Source organism: Procambarus clarkii, chromosome 28 (genome assembly GCF_040958095.1).
Source record: "Procambarus clarkii isolate CNS0578487 chromosome 28, FALCON_Pclarkii_2.0, whole genome shotgun sequence".
In the NCBI taxonomy this organism is placed as follows: Eukaryota; Metazoa; Arthropoda; class Malacostraca; order Decapoda; family Cambaridae; genus Procambarus; species Procambarus clarkii.
The window spans coordinates 24,361,875-24,386,869 of NC_091177.1; positions in this window are offsets into that span (position 1 = coordinate 24,361,875).

The following is a 24,995-nucleotide window of genomic DNA, read 5'->3' on the forward strand; positions in this document are numbered from 1 at the left end:
ACTTATCTATTTCATTTTATACTTAATCTCAAGTCTTCGTGATCACTGTTCCCTAGCTCACTCCTTATTTCGATGTCATTAATTTGTGTCTCTGTTAGTTAACACCAAGTCTAGAATATTATTTTCCTGATTTAGTTCCTTAATGTGTTGCTTAAGGGCGCAATGGTAAATTACTTCTAGAAATTCTTCTGCTTCCTTATTCCCTGTTCTTTTAATCCAGTTTATTGAACAAAAATTAAGTAACCAATGACACAAATACTGTTAGTCATAGATGCTCTAAAGGCATCTTGAGCATCTCCCTTACCACTATCTACTAATAATTCAAACCGAAATAAATCCCCTTCTGCCACAGATTCCAATGAGTTGCCAATATCAACAACCCCAGCCCCAAATAAATGAACCCCATCTCGAGCATACATATCAAACTTTTCATGTAAGTGATAACTTGTTCCAAGTTGTCAATGAATGGTATTGCATTTGATTTACTATATTTGTCCAGTAGGCAATTGACACCAAGTGCCCTAGACAAAATATTATATCCAATCATTTTCTTGGAAGAATACCACATATGATCGGGATTCCTCTCTTGCTCCTAACAAATTCTGTTGCCGTCTTAAACCTCAGTATCAGTGCCTCATTCCAAACTCGTCCTACATCATTTCCACAAGCACTGACACAAATAATGGGTTTGTTCTCATTTTCAGTCATAATATCATCCATGTTGTTTACAGTGTCGTCAATTCCTGCTCCTAGATAGCAAACCTTTAACCTGTTCCCCAAATCTCTGACACAAAAAGTTCCATACAAAAAAACTCAGCTGGGAATCGCCAACAACCAAAATTCGTTTAGCTACTTGAATTACTGGCGCTCCCTTCGTTTGTCTTGTCTCTCAGGAGAACTGCAGTTTTCCTACAGCACTCGTCTTCCAACACAGCGAATGAGTTAGAGGGGTTTATGTAGCCTTGTCAGAGTCTTCGTAAGTCCCCTGTCCTTTGCGACACTCCAAGAGGAAGACGTCCTAATGCTGCTCTCCTCCTTTGATTCCTCTTGAAGGTAGACACGTTGTTTCATCTGCCTTAGCTCCTCTCATAGCGAATCTAACTCTCTCTTCACAGCTCCACATAGATCCATCAGTTCCCTCACTACACCTTCCATTATTAGTATCAAAACACAATCGACAAAGTCCTGTTCCCTCTTTAACGTTTCCACTGATGGGTGCAGAATGAAGTCATTGACCACTAAATTTTGAATAGATTTACTTTATACTGCGTCCCATATTTCTCCAGACAATGTTGTACTAGTATTGTGCATCTTCTTGAGGTTATCTTGAGATGATTTCGGGGCTTAGCGTCCCCGAGGCCCAGTCCTCGTCAGGTCTCCTTTTTGTTACACATCCCCAAGCAGAAGCCCATAGCAGCTGTCTAACCCCCAGGTACCTATTTACTGGTAGGTAACAGGTGCATCAAGGCGAAAGAAACTCTGCTCATTTTGTTTCCAGCTCCACTGGGGATCGAACCCTGAACCTCAGGACTACGAATCCGAAGCGCTGTCCACACAGCTGTCAGGACCACTCCTGATTATATATATTGCACAACCAATATATTTACAGAAAATCTTAATTTCATTCTCTTCTTTTGTCTATTAAGTAAAATTAGTTTTCATTATTTGTTGAGTTTTCAACGAAAAATTCGAAAGCGCCTACATGATAGAGATTATCTCTCCAGGTATGGATGGGACTTTTTCCGATAGATGCGGGCTTGAGCCCAGACCCAGGAGTTGCCAGGTCCGTCATGGGTGGCGTACATGTATGTAGGCTTCCCGCGGGAGGGGAACCAAGAGAACCTATTAAAGGAACTAAGTTTAGCATGGAAAAATATGTTTCAAACGAGCCAAATATTACAACACACTCGTTGTCCGGAACTACGGCAAGTTGCACAATCAGGTTATTCATTGTGTTACCATAAACAAGTGAACACTTTGGCTTTGGCTTCATGGTGTTAGTCAAAGACATAAAAGGCATGGCCAACAGTTGGCGACGGTCAGAGAACACGGAGGTCGCTGCCAACCTCCCGTGCCTTGGTCTATCACACAAGAGGGTGGTCAACACCCGAGCCCGTTCTCATGACAGCGAAGGTGTCGCCAAAGTAGGCACTACAGCTACAGGGAAGGGGGTAGCTAACTCTGGGGAGGACAGGAAAGGCGGGGCCAACTTTGGGGAGGCCAGGGGAGGCATGGTCAACTCCGGGGAGAACAGGGGGGGGGCGGGGGGGGGGCGTATCTAATTCTGGGGAGGCCAGGAGGGGAGGGAGCGTGGTCAACTCTGGGGAGGACAGGGAGCGTGGCCAACTCTGGGGAGGCCAGGGGGCGTTGTCAACTCTGGGGAAGCCAAGGGGCGTGGTAAACTCTGGGGATGCCAGGGGTCGTGGCCAACTCCGGGGATGCCAGGGGGGAGGGCGTGGCCAACTCTGGAAAGGCCAGGGGGGGGGGCGTGACCAACTCTGGAGAGGCCAGGGGGGCATGACTAACTCTGGGAAGACCAAGGGGGCGTGGCCAACAGTCCCGAGGGGTAATACCTGCTGCACCTTCACTGTCCGCTCATTACACTCTGGGATCCCCAGCCAACAACACGCCCTAGACGACTCTCCCGCTGACGCTCGTCGTCTCGTGTTCGTAAGTTACAGAAGATTATATATTGTCAAGTTGTCATTTTGGCAGAGGTTAAATAATGTGTATAACACTAGTACAGAATTAATACAAATATATATGAATTTAATAATAATATTATTTGTATTATGTGTGGATGGTGATATTTACCGTGTATAATTGTAATGGGTGTAATTAGCAGTTGCAATGTAACTGCAGTTTATACCAATGAGAGTTATTAGAGGGTGTATGTCATACACGTGTATGCTCTGTTAGTGTGTTGTATTCATTTTATATGTAAATGCTGCTTGAGGTGTATTAGTGAACTGTGTTAAATAAATACATGATATTCATTATATCATGTGAGATGTTTAAGGTGACAAGAACATGAAAAGTTCCTGTTAGCATCCATTTTTTCTCACGCATCTCGTGTTTATCTTTGTTTTCTTTTTTTCTTAATTGTTGTCAGAGATAGTTTAATTTGAATGTTGTTGCACGAATGATTAGTTTCTCAAAGCCCTCTAAACGATCAAAAACAAAACTCTAGTAAATTCTTTAGCTTTATGTTAATATTTTGTTGCGAAATCATACAAATTTTAAGAATTTAAAGCGAATTAAATATAATTGAGCTCTTATTCAATATTATTTAAGTATTTTAATGAGCAATGCGATTGTACCTTCACACTGCAACCCGTTCTCGCAAATTCGTAAAGTCAATATTGACTTATTAACTACGTGCATAGGTGATATACTAAACATAATAGATACCCTTAAAAAGATTCATAGAAAACACCGACCTTACCTAACCTTGTTAGTATCTTAAGATAAGCATCTTATTGCTTCGTAATTACAATTATTACTTAACCTATACCTATTATAGGTTAGGTAATAATTGTAATTACGAAGCTATAAGATGCTTATCTTAAGATACTAACAAGGTTAGGTAAGGTCGGTGTTTTCTATGAATCTTTTTAAGGGTATCTATTATGTTAAGTATGTCACTTATGCACATATTTAATAAGTCAATATTGACTTATTAAATTTGTGAGAACGGGTTGCACACTGTGACCAGACCGAACTACTATCATGCTTATATTTACTTGTACACACCTTTTAAATAATACGAACACATTTATTGGGTGTATAAATTAAAAATAAAAATAGATTTCTATCTCTGTTTTTCATGCCATAGGCCAATTTTTGAAGAAAGAAACAAAAGACTAATACTACGTAAACCAAAAGGTTTAAAGAAATCATAATTTTAAGCAGAAATGGAAAGCCAGAAACATATTTTAAATACTGAAAACAACAATCTGTATCTTTTTTGTACCGAAAGTAGTCAAGCACTATGTCAATTAAAAAGACTTCATTTCGTAATTTTATGATCAAGTTTAAGAAATATTCCATGAATAAATTACGTTATATGATTAGGACTGAGAAAAATCAGTGATAGCACTGTGGAGTCAGTGGAGTAGCACTGTGGAGTCAGTGGTGTAGCACTGTGGAGTCAGTAGTGTAGCACTGTGGAGTCAATAGTGTAGCCCTGTGGAGTCAGTGGAGTAGCACTGTGGAGTCAGTGGTGAAGCACTATGGAATCAGTGGTGTAGCACTGTGGGGTCAGTGGTGTAGCACTGTGGAGTCAGTAGTGTAGCACTGTGGAGTCAGTGGTGTAGCACTGTGGAGTCAGTGGTGAAGCACTATGGAATCAGTGGTGTAGCACTGTGGGGTCAGTGGTGTAGCACTGTGGAGTCAGTAGAGTAGCACTGTGGGGTCAGTGGTGTAGCACTGTGGAGTCAGTAGTGTAGCCCTGTGGAGTCAGTGGAGTAGCACTGTGGAGTCAGTGGTGAAGCACTATGGAATCAGTGGTGTAGCACTGTGGGGTCAGTGGTGTAGCACTGTGGAGTCAGTAGTGTAGCACTGTGGAGTCAGTGGTGTAGCACTGTGGAGTCAGTGGTGAAGCACTATGGAGCCAGTGGTGTAGCACTGTGGAGTCAGTGGTGTAGCACTGTGGAGTCAGTGGTGTAGCACTGTGGAGTCAGTGGTGTAGCACTGTGGAGTCAGTAGTGTAGCCCTGTGGAGTCAGTGGTGTAGCACTGTGGAGTCAGTGGTGTAGCACTGTGGAGACAGTGGTGTAGTACTGGGGGGTCAGTGGTGTAGCACTGTGGAGTCAGTAGTGTAGCACTGTGGAGTCAGTAGGTTAGCACTGTGGAGTCAGTGGTGTAGCACTGTGGAGTCAGTGGTGTAGCACTGTTGAGTCAGTGGTGTAGCACTGTGGAGTCAGTGGTGAAGCACTGTGGAGTTACTTGTCTAGCACTGTGGAGTCAGTGGTGTAGCACTGTGGAGTCAGTGGTGTAGCACTGGGGAGTCAGTGGTGTAGCACTGTGGAGTCTGCAGTGTAGCTCTGTGGAGTCTGCGGTGTAGCTCTGTGGAGTCAGCAGTGTACCTCTGTGGAGTCTGCGGTGTAGCTCTGTGGAGTCAGCGGTGAAGCACTGTGGAGTCAGTGGTGTAGCACTGTGGTGTCAGTAGTATAACACTGTGGAGTCACTTGTGTAGAACTGTGGAGTCAGTGGTGAAGCACTGTGGAGTCAGTGGTGTAAAACTGTGGAGTCAGTTGTGAAGCACTGTGGATTCAGTGGTGTAGCACTGTGGAGTCAGTGGTGTAGCACTGTGGAGTCAGTGGTGTAGCACTGTGGAGTCAGTGGTGTAGCACTGTGGAGTCACTTCTGTAGCACTGTGGAGTCAGCGGTGTAGCTCTTTGGAGTCAGTGGTGTAGCACTGTGGAGTCAGTGGTGTAGCACTGTGGTGTCAGTGGTGTAGCACTGTGGAGTCAGTGGTGTAACACTGTGGAGTCAGCGGTGTAGCACTGTGGAGTCAGTGGTGTAGCACTATGGAGTCAGTGGTGTAGCACTGTGGAGTCAGTGGTGTAACACTGTGGAGTCAGTGGTGTAGCACTATGGAGTCAGTGGTGTAGCACTGTGGAGTCAGTGGTGTAACACTGTGGAGTCAGCGGTGTAGCACTGTGGAGTCAGCGGTGTAGCACTGTGGTGTCAGCGGTGTAGCACTGTGGTGTCAGTGGTGTAGCACTGTGGAGTCAGCGGTGTAGCACTGTGGTGTCAGCGGTGTAGCACTGTGGTGTCAGTGGTGTAACACTGTGGAGTCACTTGTGTAGAACTGTGGAGTCAGTGGTGAAGCACTGTGGAGTCAGTGGTGTAGCACTGTGGAGTCAGTGGTGAAGCACTGTGGAGTCACTTGTGTAGCACTGTGGAGTCACTTGTGTAGCACTGTGGAGTCACTTGTGTAGCACTGTGGAGTCACTTGTGTAGCACTGAGGAGTCAGTGGTGTAGCACTGTGGAGTCAGTGGTGTAGCACTGTGGAGTCAGTGGTGTAGCTCTGGGGAGTCAGTGGTGTAGCACTGAGGAGTCAGTGGTGTAGCAGTGAGGAGTCAGTGGTGTAGCACTGTGGAGTCAGTGGTGTAGCACTGTGGAGTCACTTGTGTAGCACTGTGGAGTCACTTGTGTAGCACTGTGGAGTCACTTGTGTAGCACTGAGGAGTCAGTGGTGTAGCACTGTGGAGTCAGTGGTGTAGCACTGTGGAGTCAGTGGTGTAGCTCTGGGGAGTCAGTGGTGTAGCACTGAGGAGTCAGTGGTGTAGCAGTGAGGAGTCAGTGGTGTAGCACTGTGGATTCAGCGGTGAAGCACTGTGGAGTCAGTTGTGAAGCACTGTGGAGTCAGTGGTGTAGCACTGTGGAGTCAGTGGTTTAGCACTGTCGAGTCACTTGTGTAGCACTGTGGAGTCAGTGGTGAGGCACTGTGGAGTCAGATTGAAGCACTGTGGAGTCAGTGGTGAAGCACTATGGAGTTAGTTGTGTAGCACTGTGGAGTGAGTGGTGTAGCACTGTGGACTCAGTGGTGTAGCACTGTGGACTCAGTGGTGTAGCACTATGGAGTCAGTGGTTTAGCACTGTCGAGTCACTTGTGTAGCACTGTGGAGTCAGTGGTGAAGCACTGTGGAGTCACTTGTGTAGCACTGTGGAGTCACTTGTTTAGCACTGTGGTGTCAGTGGTCGTGCACTGTGGAGTCAGTGGTGAAGAACAGTCCGTATCTTTTCATCTAACTCTCTTTCACTGTGTATCTCCACCCTATGTCTTTAACAGTCTGTCTTTCTTTTTCTCTCTGTATCTGTCTCCTTCTGTCAATCTCTCGGTCTGTCTGTACTCACTGTCTGTCTGTCTGAATGTGTGTTTGACTCTGTTTGACTGTCGGTCTGTTTGACTGTCGGTCTTTTTCTGTATGGCTCTCTGTCTCTGTCTCTCGGTCTGTCTGTCTCTCTCTCTGTATCTCTATCTCTATATCTTTTTATGAGTCCGTCTTCTTCTCTTTCCACTCACTATGTCTCGCTCCTTCTGTCTCTGTCTTCCTCCTGTCTGTCTCTCATATTCTCGCTCTCTGTCTCTCCTCTATCTGTTTTTTTCTCTCTGTCTCTCCTCTCTCTTCTCGATCTGTTTCTCTCTTTCTATCTTGTCCCTCTCTCTGTTTCTGCTGTCTCTCTCTCTCTCTCTCTCTCTCTCTCTCTCTCTCTCTCTCTCTCTCTCTCTCTCTCTCTCTCTCTCTCTCTCTCTCTCTCTCTCTCTCTCTCTCTCTCTCTCTCTCTCCCTCCCTTCTCTTCTCTCTCTCTCTCTCTCTCTCTCCCTCCCTTCTCTTCTCTCTCTCTTCTCTTTCTACTTTCTATCTATCTTTATCGTCTCTTTATTCTCTTCTCTCTCTCCTTGCTCTCTCTCTCTCTCTCTCTCTCTCTCTCTCTCTCTCTCTCTCTCTCTCTCTCTCTCTCTCTCTCTCTCTCTCTCTCTCTCTCTCTCTCTCTCTCTCTCTCTCTCTCTCTCTCTCTCTCTCTCTCTCTCTCTGTCTCCCATTGCTTCTTTCCTACCTCCTTCTGTCTCTCTCCCTTTCTTTCTCTCTTATTTTTTTCTGTCAGTCTCTTCCTACATTCCTCCCCGTTTCTTCCTGTCTCTATGTCTTTCCATGCAATAAAAATAATTATACCTAATAATTTAAAGAATTAATAATTAGGATTAACGTTTTAAAATCTTTGATCTAAAACTGTATATCTTAACATTAAAAAACGTATTATTAAAATATTTTTACCTCTCGTGTTATTATCATTTTTACAAATCCTCAAAAAACCTAAATAAAACGTGAATAAAACAATAAAATGTTTTTAAAACATTTAGAAAAAGAGAAAATGTTTGTTGTGTAGTAAATAACGAGTAACTGGATTTACTAGTAACTAATGAGAGAGGGATATTTAATTAGGGGTAATGGTAAATTCCATTTCATCCATATAGACCAACTTCGGTAAATCTTTATTTGCATCATAAGTGTATTACTTATTTGCATCATATAACGGGTTGGATGGGTGAGAGGTTGGGCAGGCGTGTGGGTTTGGTTGTGTCGGTGGGCTGGCTGGTGGGTGGAAAGATGGATTGGTGACTGACTGATGGGTGGATTGGTGGATGGGCATGTTTGGGTGGGGATGGTGAGCTTTGCCAGGTTGGGTGGGAAGGCAGGTGGGTTTGGGTGTGTGGGTGGGCTGGATATAGATGAATTGGTGACTGACAAGGTGGAAGGAGGGTGGGATAACTAATAGGTCCATCCCTCAGCGCCTATATCCCTTCAAAGAATACTTCCTGACCCCTCCAGCCGATTCTGGACGAGACTAATATGGTACCACCTACGGTACTTAGGTTGTTGTTGTTTTAGATTCAGCTATTGCTTTGAACTAAAAGTTCCAAGCAGCATGGAGCCTGTCGTACTCTCCTGGCACAGGATATGTGAGATTACCTGCCCCCAGTGATAACCACTGACACCCCCTTCCATCCCCTGACAACGACTGACACCACCCGCCTCCAATGACAACCACTGACACCACCTGTCTCCCCTTACAACCACTGACACCACATGCCTCCCTTGACAACCACTGACATCACATGCCTCCCTTGACAACCACTGACACCACCGGCCTCCAGTGACAACCACTGACACCACCTGTCCCCTGTGACAACACCTGCCTCTAATGGCAACTCCTGCCTCCAGTGACAGCCCCCTGACACCACCAGCCTCCCCTCACATCCACCGACATCACCTAACAAGCACTTATCACCTGACAACCACTTGCCTCCTCTGACAACCACCAACACCACCTTCCAAGAAGAATCACTTCCAAGAAAATCACTTATACCAACCGGCCTTACGCGGTAAATATTCGTTAAGCTACAGTATATATGAGATACTGTAGTTTAATCCTTCCATACAGTAGGGCAGGGGAAGTGGTGCTGGGGTGTCGTCTCATGTGGCATATATAGGCATAAACATGCATTACACCTCTAAATTTTTTGGGGTTGACTTGTAGGCCGGGTCCTCTTATATGCTGTGTCGACTTATATGCCTGCATATATATATATATATATATATATATATATATATATATATATATATATATATATATATATATATATATATATATATATATAAAAATGCATATGTCCATTGGTTGCATATTGGTTGCAAAAAGTTGCATATGTCCTGGGGACCATTCAGGCTTGTTCGCATATATATATATATATATATATATATATATATATATATATATATATATATATATATATATATATATATATATATATATATATATATATATATATATATAAATATATATATATATATATATATATATATATATATATTTATATATATATATATATATATATATATATATATATATATATATATATATATATATATATATATATATATATCAGTATGACTAATTTATGTTCAGAGGAATGAAAGTGTGTTGAGAGGACTAGGCTGCAGAATTATTCTTGCAGATATAAATTTAATTAATTTTTTTTTAATTTATTTATGTTATGTATATTTCTTATGTGAAGCCCTATTGTGCCGTTGATATATTTGATCCATGATAGACTATGATATGCAGGTACAGCAGTGCTTAAGGTTTATAGTATTATTGATGTGATTTATTCAGATGTGCCATAAATTGCAGTGGATTATAAATAGTCAGATAAAGGATGTTGTCAGAAAACCCGACACCATTTACTAATATTAAATACATTAAGCAGATAATATTGCTGCTGGGTTGTATACACAAGTTAACCCATAGAAAATGTAGCCTTTAGTGGAATATTCCATCAATGGAAAATTGGATATCGTTGCCACGTCAGTATTATATTCGCCAGCTATTCTGCTGGGAATTATTCTTAATACAGCAGTCTTTTACCATCATAAACTTTTAACATCATAAAAACATCTCATTTGAATTAATTTAATTATCAGTACCAAAATAGAGTAAATGTGACCTGTCTACCACTTGTTGACATCTGGACAAAAGAGCCAGAGCGTCAGTGGGGGAGATGTCAGCCATTGTTTAAGACCAGAGTCGCTGGAGTGAGTTCAGCTTCTTTAATTCTCCCTTGGATGAAGTGTTATGGAGATCAAATTAGTGCTTCCTCCAACATCAACACGCAATCAACATCTAAACAAGGAAAGTGTCTTACCAAAACCTGCGTATTACCACATTTCTGGCCAGTTATGTTAGGTAGATATTGGGCGAACCAGTTAGCACGAGAGGCAGAGACTCAACCCAGGTAATTTTTCCTTGGTCCTTATCTTATAAATAATATAAAATGTTTCCTTTGATATAGCTGTCATATATATAGGATTCCGGCTTTACAGCTAGTGCCCTATGACAAGAACAATAGAAGAGGAATCGGTACAGTTACTTGGTACACCAGTACATGGTGGATGCTAGCCTCAACCAAGAGGATTAAGTGGTGTCATCATCCTTGTTTATACCTGGTGAACTAAGGCGGCATAATCTGGTTAAATTAAAAGTTATTCAATTTGCTTATAAATTTATTTATGAAATGGTTATAGAAAGGGCTGCAACTGGTCCAAGTTTCACAATCACACCATAAACAGAATAGGAGAAAAAAAATACACAACATATTATGCAACGAATTTTCAACATTTTCTAATAATCTCAGGGAACACATGTGTCAACTAAAATCCTTTCTATAACGCTCAGATATTAAAATTAGCATATAATAAAGGATTGCTGTGAGTAGGTTTATCAAAAAAGTGTTTAGTGCAATAATATAATTATTCAAAGTTACCCTTCCAAAAATATGCAATATATGATGTTTATAAATTTTTATAAAATCAAGAAATGGACTTTGGACTAAAATGTCTAGTATGTGCTGTAGAAGCACAAACTCTACATATAAGGTGTAATTTGCATGTAAATTGATTAATAAATGAAAGCTATGAAGTACTTTGAAGTTGTAAATGACTTACCTGAGTAAAATAAAGATCAAAGTTCGGCCACCTGTAGCTGAGCTTGACTTTGACAGATTTCGTTCATAATTGGCACCCTTGCAGATAGGCATCCATTGAGCAAGGTGTGCAAGTTCCATGCACATCCCCTGATAACAAACGAAAAAAAAAATTGACAAAAAAAAAAAAAAAAATATTACATATATATATCCTTCACATACATATTACAATTATTACAAGAGTTTGTGCTTCTACAGCACATAGTAGACATTTTAGCTGACACATGTGTTCCCTGAGATTATTAGAAAATGTTGAAAATTCGTTGCATAATACGTTGTGTATTTTCTTTTCTCCTTTTCTGTTTAGGGTGTGATGGTAAAACTTGGACCAGTTGCAGCCCTTTCTATAACCATTTCATAAATAAATTTATAAGCAAATTGAACAACTTTTAATTTAACCAGATTATGCCCCCTAAGCCTGCCATAAAATAAGACCTCTTAATTATCATTACTAATATATGTAGTTTAATATTGTAGTTTGATTTACTGCATATATATAAACATCCCCCCACCCCCCCGTAATATGCAAGGAGTCGATTTTTGAGAATATTGCAGAATATTACAGTCCGCTAAACCTCATACAAATTGCTATCGAAATATATAATTTAACGTAAATATAAATAGATGTTGTAGGCAAAATAATCATTGTGGAACTAGTGATGATAAATGTATCTGTTTAATTCATAGTAAGATATAACGGATTAATTTGTGACTGTTTCAAGGAGACTAGGATTCTAGAGTAGGATAATCTTGGGATATGTTTATTGATTGTTTTAATATTAGTTGCAGATTGATTTATAATGATAAATATGATATTTGAAAAAAAAATTGGGAAACTCCCAGTGATTATTATTACGACTTTGGGTGGAGACGAAATAGGTAGTTTGGTCTGAACATTAATTAGCTGGACAAAGTAAGTGGGGTGAGGTACGGAGAGAGGAGGTTTAAGCTGACATTGCAGTGTTAATTAGCAACGGTCAGCGATATTCTCCCATGCCTCACTTTGAGAATTTCTTGAAACTGGCTACGACAAGGAAACTGCTTCGCAGAGATTATTGGTGTTTTCTTTTTTTTTTTTAATGTAAGAAAGTAAGTCGAGCCTTGTCATTCCGGGCAGTTGGAGAGTCGGAGACGGGGTTAGCCCTGTGTTACCTTACACGTGGTACGTAACGTAATTGTAAGGAGAGGCTCAGAGCTATTATTTGTTATTCTCTAATGTTTAAGGTTAGTACTCACCTAGTTTTTCTTGTGGGGGTTGTGCTATGGCTCTTTGGTCCCGCCTATCATATGGTGTACAGATTTCTGAGCCTACTGGGCTCTATGAAATCTACATTTGACACTGTGTATTTAGTCGGCCTCCACCGCATCACTACTAATGCATTCCATTTGTTAACTACTCTGACACTGAAAATATTCTTTTTAATGACTCTGTGGCTCATTTGGGTACTAAGTTTCCACCTGTGTCCCCATGTTCATGTTCTAACCATGCTAAAAAGTTTGGCTTTGTCCACTCTGTAAATTCCCCTGAGAATTTTGTAGGTGGTTATCATGTCTCCTCATACTCTTCTGTTTTCCAGGAATGTGAGGTTCTGCTCCTTTAGCCTTTCCTCGTAATGCATACCTCTCAGTTCCAGGACTAGTCTGGAGGTATACCTTTGAATCGTCTCTAACCTTGTCTTGTATTTAACTAGGTATGGACTCCAGGCTGGAGCTGAATACTCCAGGATTGATCTTACATAAGTGGTATACAAGGTCCTGAACGATTCCTTACACAAGTTTCTAAAGGCAGTTCTTATGCTGGCCAGTCTAGCATATGCCACTGATGATATCATTTTGATGTATGTCTCTGGGGACAGCTTCGGTGTGAAATCAACCCCCAGATCATTCTCTCTAATTTGACTCTTGCAGGATATCACATCCCAGATGGTACATTGTGTTCAGCTTTCTGCTTCCTTCGCCTAATTTCATTACTTTACACTTTCCTGAGTTGAACTTGAGTAGCCATTTTGTAGATCATTCCATCAGTTAGTCCAGGTCATCCTGTAGTCTCTGTCTATCTTCATCTGTTTGGATTCTTCTTGTAATTGTTACACCATCAGCAAACATTGAGTGGAATGAGTCTATACCCTATGGAAGGTCGTTTACATATATTAGAAACAGGATGGGGTCAAAGTACAGAGCCCTGTGGAACCCCGCTAGTGACTTCTTGCCACTCTGTTCCGCCCCCCCCGACCCCCCGTCACAGTTACTCGCTGTTTCCTGTTGCTTAGATATTCCCTTATATAATGGAGCTCTTTACCTTTTACTCCTGCCTGTTGCTCCAACGTTTCTAACAGCCTTTTTTGCGGTACTGTGTCGAAGGCTTTCTGACAGCCCCCCCTCCCCCCCTCACCCCTCAGCTCGTTGATGCCGTGAGGTGGGCTTAGTGGGCGGCTGCCGGAGTGTGATGCTTCTTGGGACAGTCCTCTGTCCTTTTCTAGCCTTGTGCTCCTGCTGCCGTCCTCTCCAATTGTGCTGAGCACCTTTTCCTTTTCCTTCTGTTTCGTTTTTCTCCCCCCTCTTCTCCTATCTGCTTGCCGTTTCCTGCTGATTTTTTGCTTGTTTTGGTTATTCCTTTGGACTTCTTCTCTTTTGACGCCCGGGTGCTTGAGGAGGCATACTCTTGCACCCATAGAACTGTAGTATCCAACGTCGAAAGCGAGGGGAACATTTTATTGTCAATCCCCCTTTCGTCACTGAACCCGATTTCGACGGACTGTCGGTTCTTAAGGTGGCGTTTGTGGGGCGTATACTCACGACGCACCCCTAGGAGGCCCCGGCATGATCGGCGATAGCTTCTTGTTGGGTGTCCTGCCTCTAATTGTGGCTCCGTGGTGGGTGTGGGGGCACATTCGTGAATGAATGTTGATTTTTCGTAGCGATGATATCTACTGTTTCTGCTGTTTCTCCTTTACCTTCTCAGGCTCGTGGGGTGGGCGACCAAGCCCCCGAGTCGGTCCGTGTTGGAAGACCGGGCTCTGTAACCTCCGCTGCATTGGGCCCCGACCTTGCTCCTTCTTTGGTCTCTCTGACTCCTCCCCTCCTTCCTCTGTGGTTGGGTCGAGGCCCAAGCCCCCAGTGGTGACTACCTCGTCCCCTGACGCGGCTCCATCTCTAGTTGTAACTACTGCGCCTTTTAACCCCTCTCTCTGGGGGTTCTCAACGCCGTCCTCGTCACGACCACCCTCGCTCGATTCCTTCCCGTTCTGATACCTATCAAGCTTTGTTTGGTCCCGCTTCGTGGGCCAAATATTTTAATCTCCTCCCTCTTGATTCTGCACCTCCTGACGATTTCTCCCTCCATCGACATCTCGTTGATTCCGTGGATGCCACTGTTACCTTCAACCCCACTCATCTCGGTACACGTGTCGTTGCTGCTCCTTCTCAGGATGCAGCTTCCCGCTTGGCTGCCTTATCCTGCCTTGGCGAGACCCCTGTTCGGGTCTCAAAGAACGTTCAGTTGAACGCCAGTGTTGACACTATTCTCCTCCCGCCCCATGTTGCGACCGGTGTTCGGGATCTGCGAGACTGCCACGACGATATTCGACATATCCTCGCTGCCCAGGGCCATTCTATTCTCCAGGTGGACACGTTTACTCGTCCCCGTCGTGGGAGTCGCCGTCAACCCCTTCGGGTTGTGAAGATTACCTTTGATGGTCGGACCCTTCCACCCTCTGTCATTCTTGCTGGTTCCAGGTGCTCTGTCCAGGAGTACATTCCTTCTCCTAGGGTCTGTAACAAGTGCTGGAGGTTTGGACATGGTGCCCTCTGCTGCTCTGTGACTGTCTCTCTCTGTCCTTTGTGTGGTGGCGAAGGTCACTCTACGTCGGAGTGCACTTCTCCCCGGGCTCGTTGCCTCAACTGCGGTGAGGCCCATCCTACCTTCTCCCGTGCGTGTGTCCATTACAAGCTTGAGGCAGCCGTCCTCAACTTGAAGCACCGGGAGCATTTATCTTTTCCTGAGGCGAGGCGCCAGGTTTGCCGGCTCCCGCCTTCTGCTAATATCTCTTATGCTCGCGTGTTGCGCTTTTCCTCTCCTCATCCTTCCCACCTTCCTCAGACTCACAACCGTTTCAGGGCCTTGGACCCTGATTCGCCCACTGCCCCCTCCTCTTTTCCTTTGAGTTCTGTCCCGAAGGATCCACCTCCTGGTCCTCGGTCTGGGGTTCCCCTCTTTTCTACCCGGTCTGTCTTGTCTCCTGTGTCTTCTTCCTCGTCTCCCTCCGTTCCTCCTTCTCCTCTGTCTCTTGACTCTCCCCGCCGCCTGTCGGTGCGGGCTGATGTCCATCGCTCTTCAAACGGCCGTCGTGTGTGCTCTCGTTCGGCTTCTCCTGTTGAGACGCTAGAATCCGTTGCCCAGTACTTAGTTGCTTGGACACCTGTCTCTTTACATCAGAAGCGTAAGCCTGGCTCCTCTCCTTCCTCCTCCCCGGCGGGTAAGAAGATTTCGCTTTCTTCCTGGGCCCCTACTTCTGCCTTTATCGCTCCTTCCCCTCCCATTTCGGTGGTTGCCCTCTGTTCCTGCTATGGAGGTTTCTTTGGCCCCCGCTTCCCTCTCGGTTGCTGCCCTTGCTGAGGTGCGCTCCCCTCTTTCTACTCCCCCTCTTCCTGCTGCTGTCCTTGACTGCTCCTCTCCGTTGTCTCCTCCTCTTCCTCTGGACCCCACTCGCCCCCCCTCTGGTCTGTTCTCCCGCTTCCTTCCCTCCGTCTTTGCTCAGTTTACCCAAGCCCCCTAACCCTGACTTTGCTGACCCTGATATTCTTTAACGTACTATATTGCTCTTTCGCCTTTGTTTCTTCCTTGTTCTCTGTTGTTGTCCTTTCTCTTCTCGTCGATGTCTATTCTTCAATGGAACGTTCGAGGTTATTACGCCAATTTCCTCGAACTCCAACTTCTGATTTCGCGGTTTTCGCCCCTTTGTGTCTGTCTCCAGGAGCCGATGCTTGGTGCTCGTCCTGGTCGTTTTCGTGCCTATTCCTTTCTCTTCCCCCTCCAGCTGTTGCTGGGGCTCCTAATTCTTCTGCTCTCTTGATTCGCATTGAGGTTCCCTTTGTCCCCTTACTTTTTCCTTTGCCTCTCCATTGTTCTGCTGCTTGTATCTTTGTGGGGAAATGGTACACAGTTTCTTCCATTTATCTCCCCCCGAGTGTCCGGCTTTCTCTTCCTGATCTGAAACATCTCCTGGACTCCTTGCCGGAGCCTGTGCTCCTGCTAGGTGATTTCAATTGTCGTCATTCTCTTTGGGGTGATGTTCTGATGAATACCCGAGGTCGCCTTCTTGAGCCGTTTATCCTCTCTTCTTCCCTGTCTCTTCTGAATTCTGGTGAGCCCACTCATTTGGACTCTCGGACTCGCACCCTTTCCTGTCTTGATCTTTCTCTTTGCTCTTCTTCTCTTTACTTAGATTTCACGTGGCAGGTTCTTGATGACCTCCATGGCAGTGACCGTTTCCCCATCCTTGTTTCCTTTTTCTCTTTTCGTCCTACCCTCTCCTTCCCTAGGTGGCAGTTTGCTAAAGCGGACTGGAACCTATTTACCCTCAGTGCTGCTCACTCTGACCTCTCCCTTCTGCCTCTCCCTCGCGCTCTCCTCCTTTTTCATGACACTGTCTTCGACGCTGCCTTCCGCTCTATTCCTCGCTCTTCCTCTCTGGGTCCGCGGAAGTGCGTTCCCTGGTGGAATGCAGACTGTGCTCGGGCTGTCCGCTGTAAGCGTGCAGCCTGGAAGAGGCACCTTCGTCGTAGACGGCCGGTTCTTTTCTTTTCTTTCGGAAAGCGAGTGCGGTGGCCCGTAGGGTCATCCGTACGGCTAAACGTGAATGTTGGGCATCTTATGTCTCCACAATTACGTCCGGAACTCCCCTGCCACAGATCTGGAAGTGTATCCACAAGATAGCGGGTAAGTTCGTTCCCGATGTATCACCGGTCCTTCACTTCCGTGGTACTCTTGTGGCGGACCCGTTGCAGGTTGCTACCGAACTGGGTTCCAACTTTTCTTCTGTTAGCTCTGGTCTTCATCTTCCCCAATCTTTCCTTCTTCGTAAACCTGTCCTTGAAACTCGTCCTTGAATCTCTAGATTTCTGCACTCGTCTTCGACTTTCCTATAACGATCCCTTCTCTCTCTCTGAAGTTCGTTCTGCCCTGGCCCTCTGCGGTTCGACGGCGGCGGGCTCCGATGGTATTCATTATGAAATGCTTCGCCATCTCCCTCCGTGCACGTCTCAGTATTAACTGAGTCTGCATAATCGGATCTAGGAGTCGTCGTCAGTCCCTGAGGACTGGCTCGATACCGTTGTCCTCCCTGTTCGCAAACCAGGGTCTCTGGGAACTTTCCCTAAAGACTTTCGCCCTATTGCCTCACAAGTTGTGTCTGCAAACTCTTTGAACGTATGATTAACGTTTGTCTGATGTGGTTCCTGGAACACCATCACCTCCTCTCCCCTTCTCAATTTGGTTTCCGCAAGTGCCGTAGCACGACAGATGTCCTGGTGAACTTGGAGGTCTATATTCGTACTGCTTTTGTTGCAAGGACCACCGTTGTTGCCGTCCTTTTTGACCTGGAAAAGGCTTACGACACCACTTGGCGATATCATATTCTATCCCAGCTTCATTCTTTTGGCCTTCGTGGTCATCTCCCTCTCTTTCTCCACAGCTTCCTCTGTCGTCGTTCCTTTCGGGTGCGCCTTGGTACCGCTCTCTCTGCCTATTTTCAGCAGTACGAAGGTGTGCCCCAGGGTAGTGTTCTGAGCACTCCTTTTTTTCTGGTTGCCCTCACGGGTCTTGTTTCCTCTCTTCCCTCAGGTGTCTTCTCTGCTCTCTATGTCGATGGTCTTACCCTTTGCTGTCAGGGTGATGATTCGCCTTTCCATCAGCGCCGGCTTCAACTTGTGATTGATGCCGTGTTGTCTTGGGCCACCAATCATGGCTTCAAGTTCTCTACTTCTAAGACTTGTGCCATGTCTTACACTCGGAAACGGGTCGTTCTTCGTCCCTCTTTGTCACTTTATGGTCATCCCCTTAAGTACATTGATTCCGCGAAGCTTTTGGGATTATTCCTTGACACTCGTTTGTCTTGGTCTCCCATATCTCTTACCTCCATGTTGAGTGCTCTAAGGCCCTTACCCTCCTTCGGGTATTGTCCCATACTTCTTGGGGAGCGGATAGGCGCACTCTCCTTGCTTTACATTCCTCTTTCGTCCTGTCTAAGCTCGATTATGGTTGCCCTGCTTACTCATCTGCTTCTTCTACTCTTCGCCGTCTTGATGCTTTGCACCATACTGGGTTGCGCCTCAGTTCTGGTACCTTTCGATCGACTCCCGTCCTTAGCTTGTATGTTGACACTGGCTTCCTGTCTCTCCAGGACCGCCGTGATCGCTACTGTCTTCGCTATCTTGCGCGATCCTTACGACATCCTTCCTCTCGCCTCTGTCGTGCTTTAACTTTTACCCCTCCTGCGGTTCCTGTTCTTCTTCACCACCTTCCTCTTTCTGTCCGGTTATCTCGCTTACAGGATTCTCTTTCCGTTCGTGTTTCTAATGTTTCTCCTCGTGTTGTTCCTTCTTTGCCCCCGTGGAGAGTCCCCCTTCTGCAGTTTTGTACATCCTTGACCCGCATCACTAAAGCTTTTACCCCTATTACAGTTCTAAAACGCCTTTTCCTTGAGCACTTTTCTTCTCACTTCTGCTCCGTTTCTGTCTTCACCGATAGGTCTAAGTCTGCGGACGGTGTTGGCTACTCTGTTGTTATTCCTGATCGCACTTATATGTGTCGCTTACCTCCGGAGACTAGCATCTTTACAGCGGAGCTTTATGCTATTCTCTATGCTCTTCGTCTCCTGCTTTCTCGTTGTCAGTCTTCCTTTGTAGTTGTTGTTGACTCGCGTAGTGCCCTCATGGCTCTCAGGTCCTTTAATCCGGTTCATCCAGTAGTTGTCGTGATCCAGCATTGGCTGTTTCTTGTTCACAGTAAATTTAAGTCAGTTGAGTTTTGTTGGGTTCCCAGCCATATTGGTGTGTCTTTAAATGAGCGTGCGGATGCTGCCGCCAAGGAAGCTGTCCGCTTTTGTCCCATCTCTCATAAAGGTATTCCATATTCCGACTTTTATTTGGTTATCTATTCCTCCATCCTTACCCGTTGGCAGGCTTCTTGGTCGTCTGTTACTGGTAACAAACTACGTACTCTTAAATGTTGTGTTTCATTGTGGCCGTCCTCCTACCACTGTAACTGGCGATGGGAAACAGCTCTGGCGAGGTTGCGTATTGGCCATACTCGCTTAACCCATGGTCACTTGATGGAGCGCCGCCCTGCTCCTTATTGTCCTAATTGCATTGTCCCTCTTACAGTCGTGCATGTCCTTGAATGTCCTGACTTTCAGGACGAGCATGTGTCTTGCTTTCCGATCGCCCCTCGCGATCGGTTGCCTGTCCCTCAATAGAATTTTTGGTGACTCGGATACTTTTGATATCATTCGCCTTATGCTTTTTTGTTCTCGTATTGGCATCCTTGGTGATATTTAGCGCTCTCTGATTATTCCGCACATTTGATGGTGCTACATAGCCTTCCCGGTTTGGTGCCTTCTTTTGATAATTACTTACTTTCTGACAGTCCAAGAAAATGCTGTCTGGCCACCCTTCTCTTTCTTGCCTAATTTGGGTTGCTTGGTCATAGAATTCTATTAAACCTGTGAGGCACGATTTACCATCTCTGAACCGATGCTGGTGGTGTGTTACAAAGCTATTTCCCTCATACTTTAGCTGTCTTCCAGCTTTCCGGTAGGTCTCCATTATCAGGAATATGCGTCATCAGGCAGCAAACACTTACGCTGCCTGATGATGCATATTCCACCATAAAACCAAAATACAGAGTATGCGTGATGACGCAAACGGAGTCAATAATTTTTTTTAAATTTGTAGAAATTCCATTTATTGTCTGAATACTATGGGACTTGTTTTAAAATGCGCGCCAAATTTTGCCCATTCTCCATATACTCCAAGTTGCATCCTGACCCCGCCGTGTGGGTGCCCAACCACGATGAAGGCTCACTGATTTCAGGACCTCACTCGTGACATCCACGGCCTCCCTTCGAGTCGAAAGTTTCCCCATTCTAGATATTTTATCTCAGGTATTTGTTGTTACCAGTTTTATAAATACTGCAAATTGATTTCCAGATGGATACTGTTCAAGAACAGAGCTAATCCATGACGACAGCATTGAAAGAAATAGGTATGTCAGAAGAGTTATTAGGTTTTCGTCGAAAATATAGGTTGCATATTGGCCATACTCGCTTAATCCATGGTCACTTGATGGAGCGCCGCCCTGCTCCTTATTGTCCTAGTTGCATTGTCCCTCTTACGGTCGTGCATGTCCTTCTTGAATGTCCTGACTTCCAGGACGAGCGTGTGTCTTGCTTTCCAACCGCCCCTCGCGGTCACCTGTCCCTCAATAGAATTCTTGGTGACTCGGATACTTTTGATATCGTTCGCCTTATGCGTTTTTTTCTCGTATTGGAATCCTTGGTGATATTTAGCGCCTTCTGATTATTCTGCGCATTTGATGGTGCAACATAGCCTTCCCGGTTTGGTGCCTTCTTTTGATAATTACTTACTTACTTCACCGATTGCTTTGAAATTTTCACACAATGTTCCCGTTACATCCTAGCAAATTTTTATATACATACTAAATATATGTCACGTTTGTGAAGGGAAAAAACATGATTTATTTGAAAACCTGTGTTTTTCAAGTGGTTTTCATGTGAAGGAAATCTTCGAAACCCCTTTACCGATTGATTTGAAATTTTGACCCAACGTTGCATTCGAATAGGCGCGTGTTTTTATATACCTACTAAATACATGCCTCACCTGTGACAGGAAAACACATGCTTTTTCTGAAAAACAGTGCCACCTTTTGGTCGTGAGAGCAACACACACACTGTAATCTCTGAAAGTTTTTCACCGATTGCTTTAAAATTTTGACACAACGTTCCATTCGAATACACGTGTGTTTTTAAATACCTATTATAAAGATGCAATACCTGTGACAGGCAAAAACATGTTATTTTTTTTGTTTAACCGCGCCATCTGTTGTATGCAAGAGCTAGACACACAATTTTAAATTTGTTACAATTTCATTTCAATGTTTCCAATTGTATTGATAAATTGAAATTTCATGTATTTCGAATTATTTTCATTTTGATTTAATTATTTTATGTGTTATTGCATTGAAATTGAGGTGTGTTGTTTACCATACCGTTCATTTTGTAAGTATAGTTTATTTTTATTCTTTTTATTTTTATATCGTTTTCTTAACTGTTCTTATTTTTCAGTGCAGTTGGTGGTGGAATTGAGCTGTGTCGATTGAACTGTGTTTGAATTGAAATATTTCCTTAGTATTTTTTGTTTTTCTTTTGAAAGCAACAAAATGGACAACGTGTTTATTTCACATCTCCATATGTGAAACAAATATCCATGAATCCACCGGCTACAATGTTAACTGCTTTCTTCCCGTTATGTAAGAATGACGCGTTTGCGAAAACACTGCTGTATGCGGAAGTGCCTACGTAATACATATGGAATGCGAGTAGAAAATCATTTGAACGACGCAAACGAGGAGAGAGAGTCGACAGTCAACTTGGCATATTCAAACAATATACGATAGGCAGATTGTACACCATGCATCCCAATCAAGATGAATGCTTTTTCCTTCGCGTGCTGTGGGAAAATGTGCCCGGTTCAACGTCTTTCCAGCAATTGAGATTTGTCAAACGGCGTCACACATGCCACTTTCCGTAGTGCATTTCAATTTGTGAATTTAATGTTGAACAACAGACACTGGGATGTATGCGTTAATGACGCGTCAAACACGTCACAACAAAATCAGATTCGTGCATTGTTTGCAATCATATTGACCGGCTGCTCTCCATCTCCAACACAGTTATGAGAGAAATATAAATCGCACATGGCGTCAAATTTTGTCCGTCGAATACGCAAGGAAATTTCAAATATGAACATGGTTTTCACAGCAGAAATCTACAACGAAGCGTTGATAATGATTAAAGATTTTAGCTTAGAAATCGCGAACAAAATTCTCATTTAACTGGGAATGACATCACCGAATCCATCTGCTGCTGCTTCGTTCATAATAGAATTGCATCGTGTACCAAATTACAACACAGATGATCTATTGTCGTATGTGCAGTCAAATATTCCTAACCTAACGCATGAGCAAAAAAGCATTTACAATCAAATAATTCAAACTGTCAATAATGGGATTGGAGAAATCTTCTTCTTAGATGCCCCAAGAGGAACTGGTAAAATCTTCCTAATTAGATTGATTCCGGCAGCGCTTCTATTCCAAAATGTCATAGCCTTAGCTCTTGCGTTGTACAGAACAGCTGCAATATTGCTACCAGGTGGAAGAACTGTTCATTTGACTTTGAAATTGCCATTGAACATGCATTTCATTAAAACTCCCACGTGCAACATTTCCAAAACATACGGCATGGAAAAAGTATTGCAGAAAAGCAAACTTATTGTTTGGGAAAAAGGCACAATGGACTCCAAAAAATCCTTCGAGGCTCTTGATCGATCATTGCAAGATTTGCGTGGAAACATCAGACCATTTGGGAACGCATTACTGCTTGCAGGAGATTTCAGGAAAACATTACCTGTAATTCCTCCCTCGACACCAGCGGACGAAATATATGCTTGCCTGAACTGCTCTACTTTGTGATGCCACGGAAAGACATTAAAATTAACTATAAATGTGCAAGTCCAGCTGAAACCGATCCATCAGCTGAGATATTCTTACATTATTTTCTGGAAATTGGGAACAGAAACGTGCCGGTTGATCTGACCTCAGGACGAGTTTCATTGCCTAATAACGTCTACAATTTAGTGACGTTAAAAGAAGAATTGGTTGAAAAACTATTTCCCAATATTTAAACCAACTATAATGATCACGATTGACTGAGTGAACTAGTTATTCTTGAGGCCAAGAACAGAAATGTAAACGAACTTAACAATATTATTCAGTCTAACATCCAAACCGAGGCAGTCACAAACAAATCCGTAGCCAGTGTTGTGGAAGCAGATTAAGCGGTTAATGATCCAACAGAATTTTTTAATTCACTCTATCTGCCAGGGATACCACCGCACGTACAGCTGCAATTGAAAATCGGCGTGCCAATTATCATGTTGCGAGATATCAACCAGACAAAGCTTTGCAAAGGCACGCGGCTTGCAGTAAAAAAATAATCAGCAACGTCGTAGAAGCAACAATTTTGACAGGACCTTTCAAAGGTGAAGATGTCCTCATTTCTCTCATTCCTATGATTCCAACGGATATGCCATTTAAATTTAATCGATTGTTGATTGAGATTGTTAAGACCATTGCAGGGCGCCTGACATCTGAGTGGACAGCGCTTCGGATTCGTAGTCTTGACGTTTCGGGTTCAATCCCCGGTGGAGGCGGAGACAAATGGGCAAACAAGTTTCTTTCACCCTGATGGCCCCCTGTTACCTAGCAGTAAATGCCCCCCCCCCCCTGATTCCCCCCTGTTACGTAGCAGTAAAACTCCCAGGCTAGCTGTCTAACCTGGGAGTTAAACAGCTGCTACGGGCTGCTTGAATTGCTTCTCACATGGACAATTACATGTTGTGTGTTCTAGAGTCGGCAAACCAGACAATCTCTATATTTCCACTGACAATGGAACAACAAAAAGTATTGTATACCCACAAAAATTGTAAAATTCAACATATCAGAAAGGTGTACTTTCTCTTTTCTCTCTTTTCCATTTATCCAGACTGAGCCACAGCAACGCATGGAGGGTACAGCTAATTAATATATAAAGTTTTAAAAACGAAATCAGTTCACGTCCTGTGATTTTTAAGCAGTGTAATTTGTTCTACACAGGAAAATGGAGCGACAACAATTTTTAAGAAAAACCTCTGTGGCAGAACGTGCAAAGTTTGTTCAAAGGTGGATGAGCGGACATTCAGCCCGAACCATCGCTAGGGAGAGCGGCTCCAGTGCATCGACCGTGTGCAGGTGGATACAGCGCTGGAAACAGGAAGGAAATGTGAACACAAAGCCCCGTTGGAAAAGAAAGGCCGCAAAATGTGTCAAGAAAGACAAGAATATCCTCCAGATACTGAGGCCAGTGCCATATAGACCGCTTTTGAGTGTCGCTCACCCGGAGTATATCTCCTTTATGATAAGTTCAACTTTATGTCACTGGCTCGAAAAAAGTTCCAATTTCCCTCCGTTATTCAATATTTATATTTTGAATATCTTAAGATTTTTTAATGCCATGGGCATCCTGCCATTTTGGTAGTCTTCGGTACTGGAGAATGTGAAGCCATCCAAGATAATGTCAGAGATATTTAACTTTTTAAAACATTATTTTGGAGTTATTTATTTAATTAAAAAACTATTAGTGGCAATTATGCAGACAGAAAGATAAACAATAAAAATTTAACTACATATATATACATATATATATATATATATATATATATATATATATATATATATATATATTTATATATATATATATATATATATATATATATATATATATATATATATATATATATATGTCGTACCTAGTAGCCAGAACTCACTTTTTGGCCTACTATTCAAGGCCCGATTTGCCTAATAAGCCAAGTTTTCATGAATTAATTGTTTTTCGACTACCTAACCTACCTAACCTAACCTAACCTAACTTTTTCGGCTACCTAACCAAACCTAACCTATAAAGATAGGTTAGGTTAGGTTAGGTAGGGTTGGTTAGGTTCGGTCATATATCTACGTTAATTTTAACTCCAATAAAAAAAAAATTGACCTCATACATAATGAAATGGGTAGCTTTATCATTTCATAAGAAAAAAATTAGAAAAAATATAT